The sequence below is a fragment of the Nycticebus coucang genome, chromosome 5 (assembly GCF_027406575.1).
Source record: "Nycticebus coucang isolate mNycCou1 chromosome 5, mNycCou1.pri, whole genome shotgun sequence".
Classification (NCBI taxonomy): Eukaryota; Metazoa; Chordata; class Mammalia; order Primates; family Lorisidae; genus Nycticebus; species Nycticebus coucang.
Genome location: NC_069784.1, coordinates 126270901 through 126295559, shown reverse-complemented (window position 1 = coordinate 126295559; position 24659 = coordinate 126270901). Strand labels below are relative to the sequence as shown.

The window sequence follows — 24659 nt, the reverse complement described above, 5'->3', positions numbered from 1 at the left end:
TTGCTCAGGCTGATCTCAAACGCCTAAGCTCAAGGGATCCTCCCGCCTTGGCCTCCCAGAGTGCTAAGATCGCAGGCATGAGCTGCCACGCCTGGCCTAATTACATATTTTAAAAATCATTTTCATAATGCCACCACCATACCAAGAGATGATCGGGGATTTTGCCATAGAAGAAACCAAAGGACAGCACGTCAGTGGCACTGTAGAGATCTCATGCTCCGTTCAGTCCCCGTCCTCTGGCATTCCGCCAAGAACTCTGCTGGATGGTTGTATTATGAGCCGTGTCTAGCTCAATACAGCAAGTTACTTATTCACAATGTGAATCATTTATGCCACAGCCTCTAATAATTCTATTAGCTGTCTTGCGATAAATCCATCAGCCCTGAGCAAGACACTTAGGCCCTGGGACACAGATGCAAGGTCATTTATGAGACACATGAAGGGCTGTACGGCCCTGACTCCTTCCCCTCCCGGTATTGTTTGTAAGTCTTGGGCCTAACAAGCCACAGTATTCCAATCCCGCAGAGTCTTCAGCGTCAAGACTATACATTACTGAGAATGCACGTGTGCAGCTGCTGACCTGGGATGGGCCCAGTGTGTGGTCCTCTGGCAACCGCCCGAGAGAGCAGGAACAGTGCCTGACAGGCACGGGAGAGCCTAGAAAGCGACGTTCACCCTCCAGAGAAGCAGAGCCCTGCACAGGAGGGTGACAAGGCACCGAGTCACCAAGCACAGGTGTGCTGAGCAATGCCAAGTCCAAGGCAGAACACATACCATTTCTGATCTATGGTATCTTTATAATAAAGCACGCCACTCTCCTGTCACCCACTCGAGAGTGTAAGGGACTCTGAAAATACTGCCAAGAACAGCCAACGTCAGGATGCCCTCGGTGCCTAGTGCCTGACACGGCCTCAGGACATTCATCAGCCTCTTCCTGTCTCCCAGGCGACCCTGTGCTGAGTGCTGCGAGCAGCAGCTCTGCCACCACCCTCATCCCTCAAAGGACTGAGGCAGGTGACACCCTGGTCAAGACACCACAGAGGACTAAAACATAGGACAATTTTACTGAGAATAAAAATCTATACTGTTTTGGTAGTACCTAAAAAATGTAGGCTTGAGGCTGAAAACACAGACACACCTACACAGAGACGCCACATTAACAGGAAAGTAATGTCTATCTAGATTCCCTTAACCTCAACAAACCAAATAGGCCTACACTTCTCTGATTTTTCAAAAGTTTATGTAAATTAGACCACCTAACGTAGCAGTGCTGAATAAGGTCAGCTGATTGCCTCAGTTTACATCCCTAACCTTCCATCCTCAGTGGCTAGAGGGGGCCATTTCTCTCAGATTTTTCTTGCCTTCCTGCCTTACCTTGATTAAATGGTACCCTCTGGCTTTATGATCTCAGAGACTAAACTGGCTTGCTACCCTGCAGAGGTCAGCTCTTAGAGGGAGTCTGTGGGTAACCAGCTGGTAGGTTGCTGCTTTGCCCTGATGTGCCGTGTGTTACATGCCAGGACACTTGCCGGTCTGACAACATGATTCAGCTGTCCACTCAGACACCCAAGAGTCTCAGAGCCTTTCGGGGGCACGCACAGCATGACTTTGCTAAAGGAAGAAATTAGTTATTCTTTGAGCAACCATCTGAACTTCCCTTATACGTCTTTTTCTAAAGTATATAGCAGCAAACCAAACAGACACAGATCCTGGGCCTCGGGGAGTTTCTATCTGAGTGGGCACACGTTTTGAAAATGAAGCTCCTAAGACATGCAACACACTTATTTGAAATCAACAAGTGACTTTCAGAAGATAACTTGGTGCACAATTGACATAGTCAGGGAAGCTGAAGACTCACAGAAATATTTTCTCTAAAACTGGTTCGTAGCTTTGGCAACAAACCAAACCAGAGAAGTCAGAGTAATTGGAAATGTTGTATGCTCCGTAGTACAGATCAGTAACTACAGAGGAACCCAAACTCTAGGCTCCCATAGCAGCAAGAAGGTGGACTTGACCACTGTTCTCACGGAGCATGTGGCCCTTAGGGAAAACACTTGAACAAAATGGAACCAAAGAATTGCGAGTAGAGTTTTGCTTCTTTTTCCCTTATTTTCTGTGCCATATTACAAAGCAAAGAGAGTACCATTGAGTGTCCATGGGGGAAAATATTTATTTGATTTTAGGAAAACAGAATGAATAACTATAGCTAACTAATCTAATAGTGCAGATGTAACCATGTGTTTCTCTGATTTTGAGACATATCTACAAACTCATTTACAAAGAAGATAATCATTTCTTAAAAAGAGAATGTATACTCTCCTTAAAAAAAGAACAAGCATTCAAATGATCAGATCTCACACACGTGCATGGTGCCTGTCTGTAACATTGCTGGGGCCACTAATATCTTTTGTGAGCCTTGGGCAATTTGGCTTTTGGGGGGCCCCTCCTCAATAAAAAAATGTTAAATATTATAAAACTACACTGTATAAAGACAAATGCCAACCAGCTGGGTTCAATATTATATGTTTGTCATCATTATTTATTTTTTCTGCTGCTTTTAAAAGAAATTGAAGTTAAAACAATTTTGTGAACGACTAAAAGTATCATGGGCCCTGAGCATGGTGACTGATGGTAAGTCAGCTCTGAATCACAGACTCTTCATTTCTAAGCCACCAGACATTCTAGTCATAAGTTAGACAAAAGAACTTCTGGACTTCGTTGCCAGTAATGATGATGTGTAGTAAGAAAGTCATTGTTTTACTAGTTAACAAAACATTGATGAACTCTGACACAGGCAAAGTAATCTCTGTTCCATTAAAATACTATTTGTCTCTGTAATAACTTTGAGCACTCTGAGAATAATTCAGTTCATCAAATATTTATGCTTCCTATAAAGCATTATAGTTTGCTAGTTAAAGGCAAGACTCTGGTTGCACTTAAGCTTTTGTTTCATTTTACTGTTCGGTTAAAAAAAATGACCTGGTGTAAAATTGAAAGTATAAACTACTTTTATCAGTTAAAAAAATATATCATTATGCTTACCTGACCGCATTTCTTCATGTATTCCTACCACTCCAGGAAGCATTCAAGAAGTAAATTGACCAACACTAGTTCACCACTTTAGGTTTTGATGTGGTCAGGGTATAATAATGTACTTAAGAAAGACAGAGTAAAACAATTACCTGGATCTAACAAAAACTCATGTGCCCTACCTTCCTTCCCTTTTTTATTGTTCATTGTGGTTTTTTAAGCATTACCATGAAAATTTAAATCTTAAAGAAAAAGAAGTTAAAAAAAAACAATGCTTCTGACCAATGAAAAACATTTAAAATATTATCTAAAAGGACTAAAAAGCCAATGGGAAGAAATGACAGCCAAATGGGTCATGTTTTCATTTATTCTTTTTGCCTTCATTTCTATTCTTTTACATATGCTATTTAGCAGCATGCGTTTTCTTTCATTTTTCATCCTTTGCTAACATTATTTCTCATTATTTCTCTGAAAATAGGTTTCTTCTTGTTTCTATTTTTACAAAAACCACAGCAGGTTTCCTTATCTGTGATTTCACTTTCATGGTTTCAATTAGCTGAGGTCAACCATGGTCCAAAAATATGACCAAATATTTTGAAAGAGAGATCATTCGTGCAACTTTTATTGCAGTATATTGTTAACATTGTTCTATCTTATTATTAGTTGTTGTTAATCTCTTACTTGTCTAATTTAAAAATTAAATGTTATCATAGATACATATGTATGGAAAAAACAGTATAGACAGGGTTCAGTACTCTCCACAGTTTCAGGAATTCACTGGAGGGCTCGGATTGTACCCTCTGCAGGTGATGGGGGACTAGTATACTGGAAAGTAGAAAACTTTAACCTAGGAAGGATACTTGTGCAAAAATGTCTAATGAACCTAAATTATGAATATATCAATCTTTTAATGTATGTTTCATACTTAAGTGGCAAAAAAATGAAAACAGCTCACTTTTATAGTTGAAGCCTTTCCAATGTCTTCACCCACAGACTCTGAATGTCAGTCTTCACCTGTAGTAGAAACACAAAAAATAAATTCTTTTTTATTTAAATATGGATTTTTCAGAATTATTTTAATGGAACATGGATGTTATATCAGGGCTAATTTTAAGTGGCTTAAAAGGAAGACTGGATACAAAAAGGCCAAAAATTTCCCAGGAAAAGGCCACACCCGTGCTGTGGGACTATGATAAGCCCATAGCAATAATCATAAAAATTTAATTAAAAAACAAAAAGACTCACAGGATGTGGTGTTAGAAAGTTGCTGATGTTGGCCCGGCATGGTGGCTCATGCCTGTAATCCTGGTACTCTAGGAGGCTGAGGCAGGAGGATCGCCTGAGCTCAGGTGTTCCAGACCAACCATACTAAGAATGAGATCCCGTCTCCACTAAAAATAGAAAAACTTGCTGGGCTTGGTGGTGGGCACCTGTAGTCCCAGCTCCTCAGGGAGGCAGAGGCAAGAGGACTGCTTGAACTCAGGAGTTTGAGGTTGCTGTGATGCCATGGCACTCTACCCAGGCTGAGAGAGAGAGAGAGAGAGAGAAAGGAAGGAAGGGAAGGGAAGGGAAAAAGAAAAGGAAGAAAAAAAGTAAGCTACTGATGTCTAATCATCCTTTATTTTCCCTTGAAACACTCAGAAAATTCAAAAGGAGACTTGAACTTTCAATAGCACAGACAGCAGAGGAGTTCAATGACTTGCCAGAAGCAAGGAAGATGTTCCCCTAAAAGAGAAGTGAAGTGAATCAGGGGAGTTCACAATTTCAACCAGTCTGACCACAGCTTCCCTAGCTCTGAACCAACTTCCTCAGGCCATAGCCACCCTACCTGAGTTCCTCTCTAGGACCATCCGGTGTGTAATTACTCTCACTTTCCATTTTTGCAAGGTAGTGAGGCATAGAGCTCATGGGGGTGATGCTTCAATCCAGTAAAATTGGGGGCTGCAGTTTTTCTGGCCAGTATTTTTTAAAAGAAAGATCCACAGAAATCTCAGTGTCTAAACCTCAGCTCTAAAAGACAAATATGCCTAGAAATTATCAGCTGAGTAACTTCATGAAAAAAATTACTCAAAAATATTCCAGTTAACTGAGAAACAAATCATAATAAAAACGAAAGGGTGAAAAAGTGGTTACACATTAGCACTGCTAGTAAACATTGAAGGTAGGACTAGCTATGCTAATTATTATAAAAACACACCAAATAGAGTGTAAACTTACAAAAAAACTTTACTATAGTAACTAGTTCCATTTAAGTCTAAAATCTTAGCTCTTGTTATCAAAAAATGGGGAAATGGGTAAGGGTAAATAGCAAAAATGAGTGGACTTTATTCTGTATTTGGGGAGTAGAAATAGTTTCATTTGTGACACTAGTATTTGTTTTTATTGCATAGAAATAAAGAAATGAACTAAATATTTAAACTCAAAGTTTGAAAACAGCAATAAATATGATATAGGAAAAGTAGAAATAAAAATAAAAACAGAAACATGTGATTTAGATATTTAAAAAGCAAAAGAGGGTTCACTGCAGAATGAAATACTTTAGACAGATTTCTGGCAAATCTAGACTTAAAATCCAGCCTGAAACTAGAATTATTAGAGGAATATATCATAGTAATGGAAAAGACTGAAACATCAAGGCCAAGTGCCATGGTTCACATCTGTAATCCTAGTACTTTTGGAGGCAGAGGCAGGAGGATCACTTGAGGCAAGGAGTTTGAGACCAGCCTGGGCAACATAGAAAGACCCCATCTCTATAGAAAGTAATTAAGAAAAAAAATAGCCATGTGTGGTGGTATGTGCATGCTGCCCTAGATACCAGGGAGATTGAGGTGGGAGAATCTTTTGGGCCCAGAAATTTGAGTCCACAGTGAACTAGATAGAGCCAGAGACCCTATTTTTAAAAAATCAAGAGTATTATATAAAAATATCCTTGGAATAAATTTGAGCATCTTAATGGAAACAGTTTCAGTTCAAAACTGAACTGAAAATACGAAAGCTGAAAGACTAATACATATGGTTTGAAGATTAGATAATTCTTGAACTATATAAAAAGATTTCAGGATAGGGACAAATGAGGCTCAATTTGTTTGATGGTGCCAATACAAGCCTGATAACCAAACCAGATAAGGCACAAAAAGAGAAAGGTGAGAAGCTGATTTGACTTGGATAAGAGGTAAGAATAATAAATAAAGTGCTCAGAAAAATAAATTCCTAGAATATGACACATCCATGTAAATAGGGTTTATTCTATGAATTTTATATAGATTACACCCTGTCAATAGCTCACAAAGGATCAATAACTATCTCCAAAGATGTCAAAACAGCATGTGATTAATTCAACACCTACATATGATAATCGCTTAGTAACCTAGAAGGATAATTTATCATGATTTTTAAAAAGATTGGAAATCAATAGACATTATTTTTACTCAAAGTTTGGGAGAAAATAAAAGTTGCGTACTGTGTAAGAGTGAAAGAAAATGAACAGACCAAATTACCATCATCAGCAGGTGACGAGGTTGAATGCCTGGAAAACTTAAGAGAAGTATCTTTTTTAAAACCTATCAGAAATTGTAAAGGTACCATAAGATGATTCGAAACCCAACGGTTTTTGCCCAGTGGCAGCCATGAACAGTCACAAACAAATGACAATGAAGATAGTCTGAAAATAGATAATATTCAGAAAAATCATGCTTAAAGAATTGATATAGAAGATATTTAAAGAAACCTTTAGGATAATGCTTTTCTCGTGATAAATGATGAAAAGTACAAATGCACTTTTCTAAAAAAGTAAAAAACACCATCTGGTCAGGAAATTCAGTATGAGGTGAACCAATGAATTTGTATTTTTGGTTATTATAGAAATGTGAGAACAGCGAGAGGCTTTTACACTCAGCAATGTTTATTTATAGGTGAATACCAAGAATCTCAGAGGCTGCTCTATACGTTCAAGTTGGATTTAAAAAAACATGTTAAGGAGAGGGAGACAAGATGGCGGACTGAAGCCAGCTTTCAACAAAGGCTCCCGTCCAGAAGGAGAGTTAAGGGACAGGAATTTAGTAAGTATCCTGGTGGACTTGAGCCTCACCAAGAGAGAAGGCTGAAGAACGCACATCAACACCGCTGAGGCAAGTTGTGATCACAAGGACGCAAACAAAAGGTACAAAATCCACCACCAAGCGGACGGGAGTCCCCCTCCCCCATGAGACCGGCTCTGGAGCCCCACAATTTAACAAGCGGGCAGAAATTAAAGGCCCTCCCACTACACTCCACGGGAAAGACCTTCTAAAAACTGGACCTACCTCCCCTACTGGGGTGCCGTGGCGTTCTCCTGCCGGACATAGGGCTGAATAAAACTTTGGGAATCCTTTGCCGGCAACCCTGAATCCCCGGCGCTCCCCTCCCGCCCACTGAGGTCTGGAGGCCTGTCCCCCAGGACTTCGGATCCTTGGGTGATTTCTCAAGGGGAGTGGACAGTCCCCGAGTTGCGTCTGGTCAGCATTGACTCTGAGGCGCGCCGAGTGAGGAGAGGGCACCAGGCTGAGGGGGAGTCACGCCTCGCGGCACTTCCCTGCGGTGCAGTGCACCAACTCTCCCCGGGCATACAGGGCCCAAGACTGAATAAGACTCTGGCCTCCCCGCTGAGAGCTGAGAACCCCTACTCTCACTCGGGGTCTGAGGGCCTATCCCCCAGGAGTTCGGCTCCTTGGGTGATTTCTCGAGGGGAGTGCACAGTGCCTGAGCTGCGTCAGGTCAGCGCTGACTCTGGGATACGTGAGCGAGGAGAGGGCACTCCGCTGAGGGGAAATCAAGCCTTGGCGGCACTTCCCTGCGGTGCAGTGCAGGAGCCCTCCCCGGGCACAAGACTGAATAAGACTCTGGCCTCCCCGCTGAGAGCTGAGAGCCCCTACTCTCACTCGGGGTCTGAGGGCCTATCCCTCCGGAGTTCGGCTCCTTGGGTGATTTCTCGAGGGGAGTGCACAGTGCCTGAGCTGCGTCAGGTCAGCGCTGACTCTGGGACACGTGAGCAAGGAGAGGGCACTCCGCTGAGGGGAAATCAAGCCTTGGCGGCACTTCCCTGCGGTGCAGTGCAGGAGCCCTCCCCGGACCGTAGTATTGCGTGAAACTGAATGAAACTCTAGCTTCCCCCCGCCCCACTCCCAATCCGGGTCTGGGGGCCCATCCCCCAAGAGTTCTGATTCTTGGGGGATCTCTTAAGGGGTGTGGACCCAGCACAAACTGCAGCCGCTCAGTGCTGACTCTGGGGCGCGGGACAGAGGAGAAAAGGGTCGCCTGAGTGCCCACACCAGAGCAGCAGTTCCCTGGAGGTAGATCAACAGCCGTTTTTTCTTTAACGGCAGAACGCTCACTTCTGGATATTCTGAGGCCACACCCCCTGTCTCCCTGGGCAACCAGAGGAGGCCACCGGTGGCTCACAAACCCAGAAGCCTCCAGGGCGGGGCCGACCCAGAGAGGTGTTCAGACGCAATTCTCCAGCAGCAAAGACGTTTGAACTCAAAACAGCCCGTCTCCTGTAGGCGATGACAGGAACAGAGACAGAACCTCACAAAGTTGTCTGTTCTGTTCTGTTCTGTTAGCAGCATCCATCAGGGACGGGGCTAAGCCTGAGTGAACACCTCCTTCCCATCACCTGCATCAAACACTCAAAGATGTCAGGCCCCATCTCCTCCTGCTAGATAGCGGCAGTCTGCGGGGGCCTGGCAGACTTCCTCGCGATTCAGGCAGGTGCAAACCCCTGGAGTGTCTGTTCACTGCAGGCAACTGGGTTAGCCATCTGCAGAGATACCAGTGACTGGGTCCGACGGAGGGGCAAAGTGGGGAAGGAGACGTCAACCTTCCCAGACTGCTCTGTTTGCGGGGTGGCTCCTCCTGATTCCACGCTGCACTGGGGTGAGCTGTCTCAGAGGAGTCACCAGGCCCCTGTGATCCAGTTCCCAGAGACCTCTTGAACCCTTCCACCTGAGACAAGTGCCGATTGAGACAGTTGATTCGGACCTTTTGAACTGGGCTAATAGACTGAGGACTTTTCAGGTGGTGCCCTGGGTGTGCGATTGTAGGAAGGTTTGATTCTCCTTTTCCAACTGGGGCCAGAGGTGGGCAGGCGGGGTGACTTAATTGCTGATTTTTTCACACAGCTGAGACTTCAAGCCAGAGTAGAAGTTGCAATAGGATCGAACAGAAACCAGCTGAAAACAAGACAGAACCACTTTGCTCCACCACACCAGACAGGGCCCCAGTTTCTCAGGCCACAACACTGTACGGGCCCTCGATAAAACCCCAGGGGAAAAACCAAAGGGAGTAAACCATGGGGCGGAATCAGCGGAAAAACTCTGGTAACATGAATAACCAGAATAGATCAACCCCCCCAAGAAAAGATACGGCAGATGTGATTGAAGATCCCATTCATAAACAACTGGCTGAGATGTCAGAAGTCGAATTCAGAATTTGGTTTGTAGACAAGATTAATAAAATGGAATTAGGAATTCGAGGAGAAATTCAAAAGTTGTCTCAAGAATTTAACGAATTTAAAGACAAAACCACCAAAGACTTAGACACACTGAAACAAGAACTTACAGCCCTCAAAGATATGAAAAATACAGTAGAATCCCTCAGTAACAGAATGGAGCAAGCAGAAGAAAGGATTTCTGACATTGAAGATAAAGTCTTCGAACGCTCCCAATCTCTCAAAGAGGAAGAGAAATGGAGAGCAAAAACGGATCACTCACTCAGAGAGCTCTCAGATAATTCGAAAAAACATAACATAAGGGTTATAGGAATTTCGGAGGCTGATGATGTGGCAGCCAAGGGCACAGAGGCCCTTCTACATGAAATTATGAAAGAAAATTTTCCAGACATGCCTAGAGAATCTGAAATTCAGATAGCAGACAGCTTCAGAACCCCAGCACGATTCAACCCCAAAAAGCCATCTCCCAGACATATCATAATTAGCTTCACTAAAGTTAACATGAAAGAGAAGATTCTCAAAGCAGCCCGGCGAAAGAAAACTATAACGTACAAAGGTAAGAATATTAGAATAACTGCAGATCTCTCTGCTGAAACTTTTCAAGCAAGAAGAGGCTGGTCATCAACTTTTAATCTCCTAAAGCAAAAAAACTTTCAACCCAGGATCTTGTATCCAGCTAAACTGAGTTTCATCTATGATGGAGAAATTAAATACTTCAATGACATTCATATGTTGAAAAAATTTGCCATAAGTAAACCAGCTCTTCAGGATGTTCTCAGACCTATCCTCCACAATGACCAACCCAATCCTATACCACAAAAGTAAACTCACTCAGAAACTTCGGATCAAACTCCAACTTCCACACTGGCGAAAGGATTAAAAATGTCCACTGGACCTTTGAAAAACTCGATACCCAAAATTCCACCAGACTTATCCTTACTCTCCATCAATGTGAATGGCTTAAACTGTCCTCTAAAGAGGCATAGGTTAGCTGACTGGATACAAAAACTTAAGCCAGATATTTGTTGCATACAAGAGTCACATCTCAACTTAAAAGACAAATACAGACTCAGGGTGAAAGGATGGTCATCCATATTTCAGGCAAATGGTAATCAGAAAAAAGCAGGTGTTGCAATTTTATTTGCAGATACAGTAGGCTTTAAACCATCAAAAGTAAGGAAGGACAAGAATGGTCACTTCATATTTGTTAAGGGTAATACTCAATATGACGAGATCTCAATTATTAATATCTATGCACCCAACCAGAATGCACCTCAATTTATAAGAGAAACTCTAACAGACATGAGTAACTTGATTTCCTCCAGCTCCATAATCGTTGGAGATTTCAACACTCCCTTGGCAGTGTTGGATCGATCCTCCAGAAAGAAGCTGAGCAAAGAAATCTTAGATTTAAACCTAACCATCCAGTATTTAGATTTAGCAGACATCTACAGAACATTTCATCCCAACAAAACTGAATACACATACTTCTCATCAGCCCACGGAACTTACTCCAAAATTGATCACATTTTAGGTCACAAGTCTAACCTCAGTCAATTTAAAGGAATAGAAATTATTCCATGCATCTTCTCGGACCATCATGGAATAAAACTTGAATTGAGTAACAACAGGAATCTGCATACCCATACAAAAACATGGAAGTTAAATAACCTTATGCTGAATGATAGCTGGGTCAGAGATGAGATTAAGAAAGAAATCACCAATTTTTTGGAACAAAATGACAATGAAGACACAAGCTATCAGAACCTCTGGGACACTGCAAAGGCAGTTCTAAGAGGGAAATTTATAGCACTGCAAGCCTTCCTCAAGAGAACGGAAAGAGAGGAAGTTAACAACTTAATGGGACATCTCACGCAACTGGAAAAGGAAGAACATTCCAACCCCAAACCCAGTAGAAGAAAAGAAATAACCAAAATTAGAGCAGAATTAAATGAAATTGAAAACAAAAGAATAATACAACAGATCAATAAATCAAAAAGCTGGTTTTTTGAAAAGGTCAATAAAATAGATAAACCTCTGGCCAACCTAATCAGGAAAAAAAGAGTAAAATCTCTAATATCATCAATCAGAAACAACAAAGACAAAATAACCACAGACTCATCAGAAATCCAAAAAATCCTTAATGAATATTACAAGAAACTTTATTCTCAGAAATATGAAAATCTGAAGGAAATAGACCGGTACTTGGAAGCACGCCACCTTCCAAGACTTAACCAGAATCAAGTGGAAATGTTGAACAGACCCATAACAAGTTCAGAAATAGCATCAACTATACAAAACCTCCCTAAAAAGAAAAGCCCGGGACCAGATGGTTTCACGTCAGAATTCTACCAAACCTTTAAAGAGGAATTAGTACCTATATTACTCAACCTGTTCCAAAATGTAGAAAAAGAAGGAAGACTACCCAACACGTTCTATGAAGCAAATATCACCCTGATCCCCAAACCAGGAAAAGACCCAACAAGAAAAGAAAATTATAGACCAATATCACTAATGAATATAGATGCAAAAATATTCAACAAGATCCTAACAAACAGAATCCAGCAACACATCAAACAAATTATACATCATGACCAAGTTGGTTTTATCCCAGGGTCTCAAGGCTGGTTCAATATACGTAAATCTATAAATGTAATTCAGCACATAAACAAATTAAAAAACAAAGACCATATGATTCTCTCAATTGATGCAGAAAAAGCTTTTGATAATATCCAGCATCCCTTCATGATCAGAACACTCAAGAAAATTGGTCTAGAAGGGACTTTTCTTAAACTGATAGAGGCTATCTACAGCAAACCCACAGCCAATATCATATTGAATGGAGTTAAATTGGAATCATTTCCACTCAGATCAGGAACCAGACAAGGCTGCCCATTGTCTCCATTGCTTTTCAACATTGTAATGGAAGTTTTAGCCACCGCAATTAGGGAAGAAAAGGCGATCAAGGGTATCCATATAGGGTCAGAAGAGATCAAACTCTCGCTCTTCGCAGATGATATGATTGTGTATCTGGAAAACACTAGGGACTCTACTAGAAAACTCCTAGAAGTGATCAAGGAATACAGCAGCGTCTCAGGTTACAAAATCAACATTCATAAATCGGTAGCCTTTATATACACCAACAACAGTCAAATTGAAAAAGCAGTTAAGGACTCTATCCCATTCACAGTAGTGCCAAAGAAGATGAAATATTTGGGAATTTACCTAACAAAAGACGTGAAAGATCTCTATAAAGAGAACTATGAAACTCTAAGAAAAGAAATAGCTGAAAATGTTAACAAATGGAAAAACATACCATGCTCATGGCTAGGAAGAATCAACATTATCAAAATGTCCATACTACCCAAAGCAATATATACTTTCAATGCACTCCCTATTAAAGCTCCACTGTCATATTTTAAAGATCTTGAAAAAACATTACTTCGTTTTATATGGAATCAGAAAAAACCTCGAATAGCCAAGACATTACTCAGAAATAAAAACAAAACAGGAGGAATCACACTACCAGACCTCAGACTTTACTACAAATCGATAGTGATCAAAACAGCATGGTATTGGCACAAAAACAGAGAAGTAGATATCTGGAATAGAATAGAGAACCAAGAGATGAATCCAGCTACTTACCGCTATTTGATTTTTGACAAGCCAATTAAAAACATTCAGTGGGGAAAAGATTCCCTATTTAACAAATGGTGCTGGGTGAACTGGCTGGCAACCTGCAGAAGACTGAAATTAGACCCACACCTTTCACCATTAACTAAGATAGACTCTCATTGGATTAAAGATTTAAACTTAAGACATGAAACTATAAAAATACTAGAGGAGAATGCAGGGAAAACCCTTGAAGAAATTGGTCTGGGTGAGTATTTCATGAGGAGAACCCCCCGGGCAATTGAAGCAGCTTCAAAAATACACTACTGGGACTTGATCAAACTAAAAAGCTTCTGCACAGCTAAGAACACAGTAAGCAGAGCAAGCAGACAGCCCTCAGAATGGGAGAAAATATTTGCAGGGTATAACTCTGACAAAGGTTTAATAACCAGAATCCACAGAGAACTCAAACGCATCAGCAAGAAAAAAACAAGGGATCCCATCGCAGGCTGGGCAAGGGATTTGAAGAGAAACTTCTCTGAAGAAGACAGGCGCACGGCCTTCAGACATATGAAAAAATGCTCATCATCTTTAATCATCAGAGAAATGCAAATCAAAACTACTTTGAGATATCATCTAACTCCAATGAGACTAGCCTATATCACAAAATCTCAAGACCAGAGATGTTGGCGTGGATGCGGAGAAAAGGGAACACTTCTGCACTGCTGGTGGGAATGCAAATTAATACATTCCTTTTGGAGGGATATATGGAGAACACTCAGAGATCTAAAAATAGATCTGCCATTCAATCCTGTAATTCCTCTGCTGGGCATATACCCAGAAGACCAAAAATCACAACATAACAAAGATATTTGTACCAGAATGTTTATTGCAGCCCAATTCATAATTGCTAAGTCATGGAAAAAGCCGAAGTGCCCATCGATCCACGAATGGATTAATAAATTGTGGTATATGTATACCATGGAATACTATGCAGCCTTAAAGAAAGATGGAGACTTTACCTCTTTCATGTTTACATGGATGGAGCTGGAACATATTCTTCTTAGTAAAGTATCCCAAGAATGGAAGAAAAAATATCCAATGTACACAGCCCTACTATGAAACTAATTTGGGACTCTCACATGAAAGCTATAACCCAACTACAACTTAACAATAGGGGGAAGTGGGAAAGGGGGGGGTGGGTGGAGGGAGGGGAATCGGTGGGATCACACCTGTGGTGCATATTACAGGGGTATTTGCGAAACTTGGTAAATGTAGAATATAAATGTTTTGGCACAGTAACTGAGATAACGCCGGAAAGGCTATGTTAACCACTGGGATAAAAATGTGTCAAATGGTTTATGAAGTGAGTGTATGATGCCCCATAATCATATCATTGTATACACTTATGATTTAATAAAAAAATTAAAAAAAAAAAAAAAAAAAAAAAAAACATGTTAAGAGTATTTTAGTATCTGGCCTTAAGTGAAAAATCCACTAACATATATTATAGTCAGGGCATTAAATACAAATAAAAATTTTATGTAAATACAAAACAAAACCTCATTACGTTTCCGAAGGTTGAAGAAATGTTATAAATAGCAAGTGATGTTATATTTGTGAAAAGAAAATGCTGATTACACTTCACTGAATCACGATGAAACAGGTCACATTTTATTGCCTTTGGCCAAAGAACAATGCTAGACTTATAGTCTGGGCTACAAGCAAGGTGATGTTTAAAACAAGTTACATAGGCGAAACATACCTAAATGCAAGTTTGAGTATAAAAATAAATAAAATGTCAGGGTTGGTTTTGTAAAAAGGAGATCCAAGTCCTACAAATACCACGTCCTTTTGGCTACAGTGTCTAAACTTAACTTACTTCTAATTTTAGACAACAAAGTAAGGAGACGCAGAGCCGTGTGTCCCTGACAATAACTATTGGAATCAATTGCAATTATTTTAGAATGAATGTTAACAACTACTCACAAAAGTGACTAACTTTGGCTTTTACATATAAGATAAGATAAAAGGTCTTTATTCTGCATGACTAGGTAAAAGCAGCTCTTAATGGTCAGAGTTGTTAGGTGCAGCTGAAATAAGCAATGATTTACAGTCCTGTCTGATAGCAGCAGTTCTCCTTAGGGTAACAATGCAAAGACCCAAAACATAAACACTTTCCCTACAATATCAACTATTTTATATACAAGAGCTCCATAAATTTATTCATGGCACAAAATATAACTTTATTTCGTGCCATAAATTTATTCATGGCACAAAATATACCTTTATTTCTTAAGTAAAACACATGAAAGGGTGGACATTTATAGAAGGGGCTACCAGAAATTACAGAACTTCAGACCATGCTATAATAGTAATCATGCCAAAAAGCTTTCATAGTTTCTAGAAATCGGCAACGTGGATCGTTGAGTAGATAGAAACAAGGTGTGCATTTTTGAGGGGACATAAAGTTTGATCATATAAATCCCACAGAATCTTGATTTGGGCTGGAGTCTGGCTGCCGGCCCCATGTGCCACACTGGCCCACTCCGATTTGGGAGATCTGATGGAGGCTCCAGGTCTATTGCAACATAAAAACCCCTTTCTGGCTCCTACCTGCCCTTCTTTGCACTGTTTCATACCACTCATAGACCATAAGCAAGTAACAACAGCTTGGGTAGCACAAATTTGTCTGTACTAAGTGGGCAGAATAATATCATCTGTTGTTTCAGAAGTCTGACATCCACTTGCATCTATACCAGCATTTTCCTCTCCCTTGCTCTACTCCCAGCCCATGTGCTCTGAATGACATTAATTGGGCTAGTCATTCATCACGGTTCATCTCACTAATTACTGTGATTAGTTCATGGGTAGGCACATGGCCCAAGCCAGACCAATCAGGGCCAATGAGACGTAATTTATGGCATTTTCTTAAGAAGGAAACAGACCTTTTCCGGCTCCTATTAGATACAAACAAGAGAGGAGTTAAAGAGGCTAGCGCTGCTGTAGCCATCCTGCACATATGTGGGGCCTGAGAAGGAGCCAACATGAAGGATAAATTTGTGTGCTTTGGAATTATAAAATTGGCTTATACGTCCATCAGAGCAACTTGCTTCCTACCACTCAGAATTATGTTTACGAGATTCCTCCATGTTGTTTTGTTAAATGGGTAATTCAGTTGTCTGTGCTGATGATAGTTATTTTACTGGATAAATTGCAGCATATTTATATGCTTTAGCATTTGGACTGTAGACTATATTTAAATTTTTTATTACATGTACCTGAATTGAAAGTGCTGGGCTATTCATCACCCATGAGTTGAACTTCACTGGCAATGCCAAATTTCTTCAGGAGTTAACTGCCCCAGTTTTACACTCTACCCATAGCATATGAGAGTTCCTTTTGCTTTGTATTATGGTGAATTACTATACCATAGTATTTTACTAATATACTATAAAATTTTAATTACAGCTATTCTGATGGATGTAAGTGGTATTATTGTGGTTTAAATTTTCATTTTCATAATTACCAGGGAGGTTGAGCATATTTTCATACATGAGTTGGCCATTCACATTTCCTTCTGAGGGAAAGTTATGTATCTTGCCCATTTTTCTATTTAATTATCTTTTTCTTATGAATTTGTTGGAGTTATTTTCATATTCTTTGATATATAAATCCATATGTTTATTATGGATTATTTATCTTCAGTCTTTCAATGAACAGAAGCTCTTAAATATGATGCAGTTATTTCTGTCTATTTATGGCTTAATCATTTTTTGTGTCTTGTTTAAAAAACTATTTTCCGGGCAGTGCCTGTGGCTCAAAGGAGTAGGGCGCTGGCCCCATATACCGGAGGGGAGGGTTCAAACCTGGCCCTGGCCAAAAACTGCAAAACAAACAAACAAACAAAAAAAAAACCCAGAAACTATTTTCCTAATCCCAAGTACAGGAAGATATTCTTCTATTTTTCTTTTAAAGGCTTTACAATTATGTGTCTCACAGTTAGATCCTTGATCTAGTTGAATCTGATTACTGTATATGGTGTGAGGCAGGGACACATTTGGATTTTTTCCATAAGGGCAACCAGTTACTCCAGTATCATTTATTAATTTATGCTTTCCACTGATTTGCAATTCACTTCTGTCACATATCAGGTCTCTATGTAAATATGGGCCCATTTTAGTGGCATAACTGCTTATTTGGTATTAACAAAATTACCCTGCCTCAATTACTATGGCTTTATTCAAACATGAATAACATCGCTGAGTCCTTCTGATTTTTCTTCCTGATGTTATGGTTACTTATGGATTTTTGTTCTTCTGTATTCATTTTAGAATCAACCAAAGTTATGCCAAAAACATGTTGAATTTGACTGGGAGATTGCACTGGGAAAGTCAACATCTTTACCACATTAGCTATGAACCTGTTACCCCGACACCCATTTATTTAGGTCCGTGGTTCTCAATGCCTTCCTAATGCCTTCCTAAAGCCGCGGTCCTTTAATACAGTTCCTGTGAGTTGCGACCCACAGGTTAAGAACCACTGATTTAGGTCTTCAAAAAAAAAATCTTTTGATTTTCTCCCTCCTTTTCTCCCCACCCCCATCTTCCCCTCTCTGCTCCCTTCTCTCTCTTGCTCTCATCTCTTCCCCACTCTCTTTTCTTTCTCTAATATAAAATAAACTCCAAAGACAGCCCCTCTATAGCTTTCCTTGTAAACCCAAGTCCCTTTTAACTTCTAATTTGATATCTCAAAATGCCTATTTCTTCTTTTGAAAGAAATACAGTGGGTCTCAACTACTTAGGGACAAATAAATAAAAACCTAAAATTCAGAAGTGGAGACCATGGAGAAGGGGTATAAGCCTTCCAGTAGCTAATATTTCTTGCTCTCCTAACAAGCACATATCTGAGTTATATCCTTAATTTGAATCAATGATGTAGTGAATACCTGGTATGTGCCAGGCCCTGGGCAGGCACCGGGTCTGCAAAGTGAGTAAGTCTTGGCATCTCCAAGAATACTTCTCATGTTACAAAATGGATAGGTTCTTGGAAAAACTACATACATCAAGTAGTTTTTAATAAATTGTTTCCTTCCAATTTTAATAAATTGTTTTGACATCTAAGGAAAAATTTGTCAAAAATGAAGGTTCTACCTACTCAATCCAGATGTTATATGTTAGGTTTGCCTGTCTCATTAGGTAGCACATATTACATATAAATAAAATTTATGAAATTATTACAAGTTCACCTTCGAGTTTGTATCAATACCTTGGTTCTACAGGATCACATACTAATTCCAGGTAGGACTGATTAACATCCTTAATATATTAAGCTGTTATTCTGATATCAGAGCTTCAGAAATCTGGGCTAGATTTCATGGTAAATTGACTGTGAGCTTTTAAACAAGGAAACCGAAAGCAGACAGAGAACAAGAACTGAATACCACATTTTGATGGTCTAGACTTTGATTTTACCATTTCCTTTTTTCTTTTTTCTTTTTAAAGAGACGACAGTATGATTTCTTGGCAAAGAATAAAGAACGCTTACACCCATAGAGATTAGAGCTCCAGCAGGTGACCTGGCCTCCTATTTCCCTTTATCTCCCATGGTTTTCATACTTACAGTAAAGGTGGCCTCTTAATAAGGAAAGCTGGCCAAACAGAACTGGAGATTTCAACGCCATTTTTCTTAATTTCTTAGTACTGGGTGGGAGACACTGGGCAAAAATGTAAAACGGGGGCTGTTTCTTGAATAAATGACCTTCACTTAAGGATAGCTTTCAATATATTAAAAGTGCCGTTGCAGGCACTATGGTTACAAAGAAAAATACAGAGCCTCTGTCCATGACATCAGGTTCTTGAAAGGACACATACCAGGAAACAGGCTGGATTGGAGATATATTACAAGTGTTAAATAATGTGGTTATCAACACTTTCCAAGCTTTACTTTCCTATTAACCCATCAATCTGTGCTCCCCAAATGCCTTGAATGCATCCAGCATTCCAGCACCAACAGCGTACAGTGTAGGTGCTAAGGACCCAACAGTGCTTAGGACACATGCAAGCCTTAACCTCATAGGACCTCCAGCCAGGGAGCTGGATAGCCCAGATTTAGCTAGGGACAATGTCCAGAGCAACACCGTGATTTTGAAAGCATTAAAAAAAAAATCCAACTCCAATATTAAAATTGGGGGCTTGGTAGCCTATCTAGGGAAGAATATTATGGGTAAGGCAAGACTTTCCAAAGATCCTCAAGTCCAGACATAAATAAGGGAAAGGAAGGGGATTATAAAAGTTAGTGAAGTTTTGGCAGATTCTACACATAATAAAATTGAGGAAGCCACAGAAATTGATAAACATTTTCTAAGCAGAAAAATTTTATAAGCACCACCTTTTATAGATTAGAGTTCAAGAGCTTTCAGTCTAGGTCAATAACTTTAAGCAATTCAGAATGTGTTAATGAGCATCGAAATGAATGATGTTAATTAACATAGTGAAATTCCCCTAAAATGAGCAGAATTCACATGACTATGGTCTTAAACGTGGTCCTGTCTTGTAAGTGAAATAGATTCGGTAAAGGGAAATAAAGAATATCAAGTATCTTAGGATAGTTATTTAATAAACTAATATTTTGGGGAGACAACTTTAACAACTGAATTTGTATTTACCTATTTATTTAAGGGTAAAGTACAGATTTTTTTTAACCAAGCTTCTGTGAAAATACTACTTTTTATTCAGGCAACATATGGAAATAAAAACCTATTACATCATTTGAAAATGTTATATTTAGAAAGCTAATTTCCTTTCACTTTTTTTTTTAACCTTTCCACATCAGTCAAGAAAAACAGGCTTTGACAAAGTCAACTACCATATATATCACAGACTTTTTATTTAATATCTATGTTGAGGATATTTCAATGAGTTTTCAGGGCCAGGATAAAAAGGAAATGTGAATCCGAAGGGCTGACTTCCAATAAAACATTTTTTACTACCAAACAGTGATTTATTCATCTGCAGTTCCCTCAGCATTACAGAACTTCCTGGAAATCATTGGTTTTGCTAATGTGAACTGTTTTTTCTTCTAAAAAGAGGGGAACTGTTAAAATTGAATAATGTAGCCCATGAGGAAAATAAGAAGGTGACAATTGACATGTACAAGAAAGCCTTGTCATTTTCAGTCTGCTCCTGAGAAAACTGTTTTTACTTTCACTAAACTTTCCATTAGCATACCTAATGTGTCCTCGCACCATTATTTTGCTGATCTTAGAATGCCTCAAAACTTAATATGATTACCATTTCAAAAATAGTTCATGGAGTCTGAACTTCACAGCTCATCCATTCTGTACGATGCTTTTGGTTTCCTTTACATAAAACCATTAGGATTTTCTTCTATTTGCCAGTTTAGATCATTTTAAATGTGGTTGATTTATTTTAGAACACATTTTATTTCGGATACACATCTAGCTTGGCGAGGAGAGTCATGCCTCTTCAGATTCTGTTGATGAGCATGGTTAGCCCGGACTCCCGGTCATATGAAGGGTAAAAGAGCTCGTAACCACCTGGGCATCTGGCCATGTGATATTAGAGTTAGCCCCAGATTAAAGGGCAAGAATCTCACAGGGTAGAGATAAGTGGCCACAAGTTTCACAATGAAACTGAAATTTAGTACCTACCAAGAAAGTGGAATATAGTACCTGCTGCCATAAATTAGCTGTAATTGTGCTCTCAGAGCTAAGTGTTCAGCATCGACAGGTATTTCTTCAGCGTTTGTCTGCCCCATTAGCCTGATGGACAGCCTGCTTCTCTGTGCACCACTGCACTGCCCTGAGTGGCACGAGGTCAATGCTGACTTCAGCGAGAGCAGTTTTGGGAAACCTTGAGGGCTGAAGTAGAAATGATTGAGGTTGATGAATGAAGCACCATGTATCCCACACCTGAGGCTCCCAACCTGGCCACACAGCAGGAAGTGAACGGCAGGTGAGTGAGTAATGCTTCATTGGTATTTATAGCCACTCCCCAGTGCTAGCATCACTGCCTGAGCGCCACCGCCTGTCAGATAAGAGGTGATATTAGATTCTCATAGGAGCATGAGCCCTGCTATAAACTGTGAATGGAGGGATGTAGGTTTTGTGCTCCGTAGGAGAATCTAACGGCTGGTGATCTGAGGTGGGGATGTAATGCACTTGAATCATCCTCACACCATGCCTCTGCCCCCACACTGTGGAAAAACTGTCTTCCATGAAAACCTCCCTAGTGCCAAAAAGGTTGGGAAATGCTATTTAGATGATTCTTGAAAGGAGGGAGATAGAAAGAGCTAAGCAGGGTTTTACTGCTCTAGAGCAGTGGTAGATGAATGGAGATTGGACATACCTTTTAGAGAAGAAGTTAAAAATACCGGAAAAGGAAGAATAATCAAAAGTATCCTTAAAAAGACAAGAGGGAGGGCTCTACCTCCATCTTTGCTACTTCAGAGGCTGCGGTCTCTCTCCTCCACAGCTGCCACCACCACCACCGCCGCCACCATCACCACCATGATCATCACCACTGCCATCACCACCGCCATCACCACCACCATCATCACCACCATCATCACCACCATCATCACCACCACCATCACTGCCATGATCATCACCACCACCACCATCATCACCACCACCATCACCACCATCATCACCACCACCATCACTGCCATGATCATCACCACCACCACCATCATCACCACCATCACCACCATCATCACCACCATCATCACCACCATGATCATCACCACCACCACCATCATCACCACCATCATCACCACCATCATCACCACCATGATCATCACCACCACCATCATCACCACCGCCACCACCACCACCATCATCACCGCCACCACTGTCACCACTGCCATCACCACCATCCTCCACCTCCGTTGCTGCCACCTGGGGCCCTCCTCTTTTTCCTCCCCTCCTTCACCACCTCCTCCGGACCAAAGCCTTCTGTGCTGGAGAAGAAGCCATGTTCTGTCTCCCTCATGGGTCAGGGGCATAGCCATGGTGGATGACAGTGGCGGAGGAACTGGCATGTGGGTGGCGGCACAGCAGGCTAAGCCTTGGTCAACCAGGGCAACGATGGGCATAACTAGGTTTGCAGGAGCAGTGGCCCCATCAACCAGGACTCACTGCCTCCTGGCAACCCACAGCTCATTGCTTTCATCATGGAGCTGCTCTAGAGCAGGGGCCTGTCCGATAACTTTGTCTGTGACTACCTGGCCATGTGGACACCACACCAGCTTACCAAAACCTGAGGCACGAGGTGGATAATTTTCTGTCAGTACATCTAGACAAGTAGGAATGGAATCCTACAAGGAACACAAACCAGCTCTGAAATGGTCTGAGGCAGAGTGTGGTTCAGTCAGGGATGTTGGAAGCTGGAGTAGACAGGATTATTTCTCAGGTGGTGGATACAAAACTGAACCACACCTTCAGGCCACAAATAGAATGAGCCATTCAGGAGTTCCTGATGGCCCAGAGGAAAGCTGCTGTGCCAACACCAACCCCACCTCACCCAAAGCCCAACGGCCAGGACCCTGCAGCTCCCTCCCAGAACACTTCCCAAGAATATTCCTGACACATTTTGAAAGTGCCATTTAATCAATGGTGAAGAAGAGGATTTGGTTATGTGAGAGTACAACTTTAGAATGAAGGCAGGTCAAGAGTTGAGCCTCCCACTTCCACCTCCAGTGTCTAGATTGAATGATGAGGAGCAAGTTTGGCAGAGAGAGAGGTGACTGTCATTGTGCTGCCATTTGACCTGCCTGTCCCTGGCTGTGACACCAGCAGACACTGTAGAGAGAAACACTACAGCAACCCCTGAGGTTGTCCTGAAGCAGACTTGAACATGGGGACTGAGCATGGATTTTAGGGTTTGTGCTCTGGGATAAACAAACTACAAGGAAAGACCATAACCAGACTCAAAGATAACTTCAAAGAACAGTGACAGCAGGTTAGCGGGAGTAGATATTTGAGCTCCTTTGCTACTGTTTCTCTGATATGCAAACTAGAATGTACGAGCCACTAGTGTCAGAGAGCTTTAAAGTGGTTGTGACCTTCTTGTACATGAATCTTCTGGCCAGTTTTCTTTCCTTTGTAAGAGGTGACAAATCTTGGACCCAAGGTTCTGTGGGGAAGCTCTGATGTCAGGTGTCAGGGAAAGTATTCACAGGCTCTCTATCTAGAGCCGCTTACTCTTCTGCAGGGGCCAGTGAGTCTTAGGTGTGTTTACTCCATTCTTGTGTTTGTATTTTTTAGAATGGTCAATAAATGGCTTAAGTTTTATAGTTATAAAAATAAAGGACAGGAGAAGTAGGATCCAGGCCCCAAGACCCAGTGTTAAATAAGACGAGGACACCTCTGCTGTCAAAGCAGGGCGGGGGAGGATGGCCATTAGCAGACTGGCGGCAGGCCGCCCGGAGGTGTTCTCAGGTGATTTCCATTTCCTTTGGGCAGTAAGAGGCAAGATCACTTTCTGCAAATGTTGGGCAAAAATGCATGTTTGGGTGGGCAGCGCCTGTGGCTCAAAGGGGTAGGACGCCAGTCCCATATGCCGGAGGTGGCGGGTTCAAACCCAGCCTCTGCCAAAAACCACAAAAAAAAAAAAAAAAAAAAAGAATGCATGTTTGGGAGGAGGAATGGGGCAGATTAGAATTAAGTCATTTTGAAGAGTCAGTCATGAGCTGACTGGATAAAAAGAGTAAGTCTGTCAATATCTCATTCTGTGCCATCACCTGCCAGGTGACAGGTTGCACAGGCAGGAACTGGCCTGGGCATGTGCTTAGCAGAGAGCAAGTAGGGCCAGATGTGTAGCCCTACAGGAAAAGCCTTGGCTTTGGGATCGGAAGATGTGGGCCCCAGGCCAAGCTCTGCCAGCCACTAATGAGTTGTCTGACTTGGAGGTGTCACTTCTCTGCTTTAGGCCCTAGGGTTTTACCATTTATAAAATGACAGAGTTGCCTAAGAGCCTCCACGTTCCCTCCTAGCTCTAAAAGGGCTAAATCTTCACAAAATAACCAACAAATTAATCTAAAGGCAGTGCAGTTAATACAGAATAATAAAAAAATCCCTGACTGGACAGGAACCATATTTGCTGTCTTGGTCCATGGCTCTGTTACTTTCTTTTTTTCTTTTTTGCAGTTTTGGCCAGGGCCAGGCTTGAACCTGCCACCCCCGGTATACGGGGCCAGCACCCTACTCCTTGAGCCAGAGGCACGCCCCAGCTCTGTTACTTTCTGACGTGGATTACACAGTGACCTCCCCTCTGGTCTGCTTCTGATTCTACCTGCATTCTGCCATCCACATGACACACAAGATCAGATGGTATCTTTGCTTCCCAAAGATCCCTGTCACTATATGGATGAACCCAGACTCCTTAGCCCAGGAAGCTCTTTGTCATGGGTTCCTGCCCACCTGCAAGCCCCACTCACTGTCTCGCTGGGACAGTGCAAAATTGTTTTCCGAAAGAAAAAAGAGAGAAAGATAGGATTTTCTCTATGAAAG

The 24659-nt window shown here is 41.3% G+C and overlaps 1 protein-coding gene across 1 annotated transcript in view; it reads right to left on the bottom strand.

Moving 5' to 3' along the window:
• The window catches only part of PLEKHG1 (pleckstrin homology and RhoGEF domain containing G1), a 246192-nt gene that overhangs the window by 169212 nt on the left and 52321 nt on the right, over window positions 1–24659 (bottom strand). The window contains exon 2 of the mRNA XM_053592226.1: window positions 3986–4044. The gene's annotated coding sequence lies outside the window, so the exon portion shown is untranslated. The remainder of the gene's footprint in view (window positions 1–3985; window positions 4045–24659) is intronic.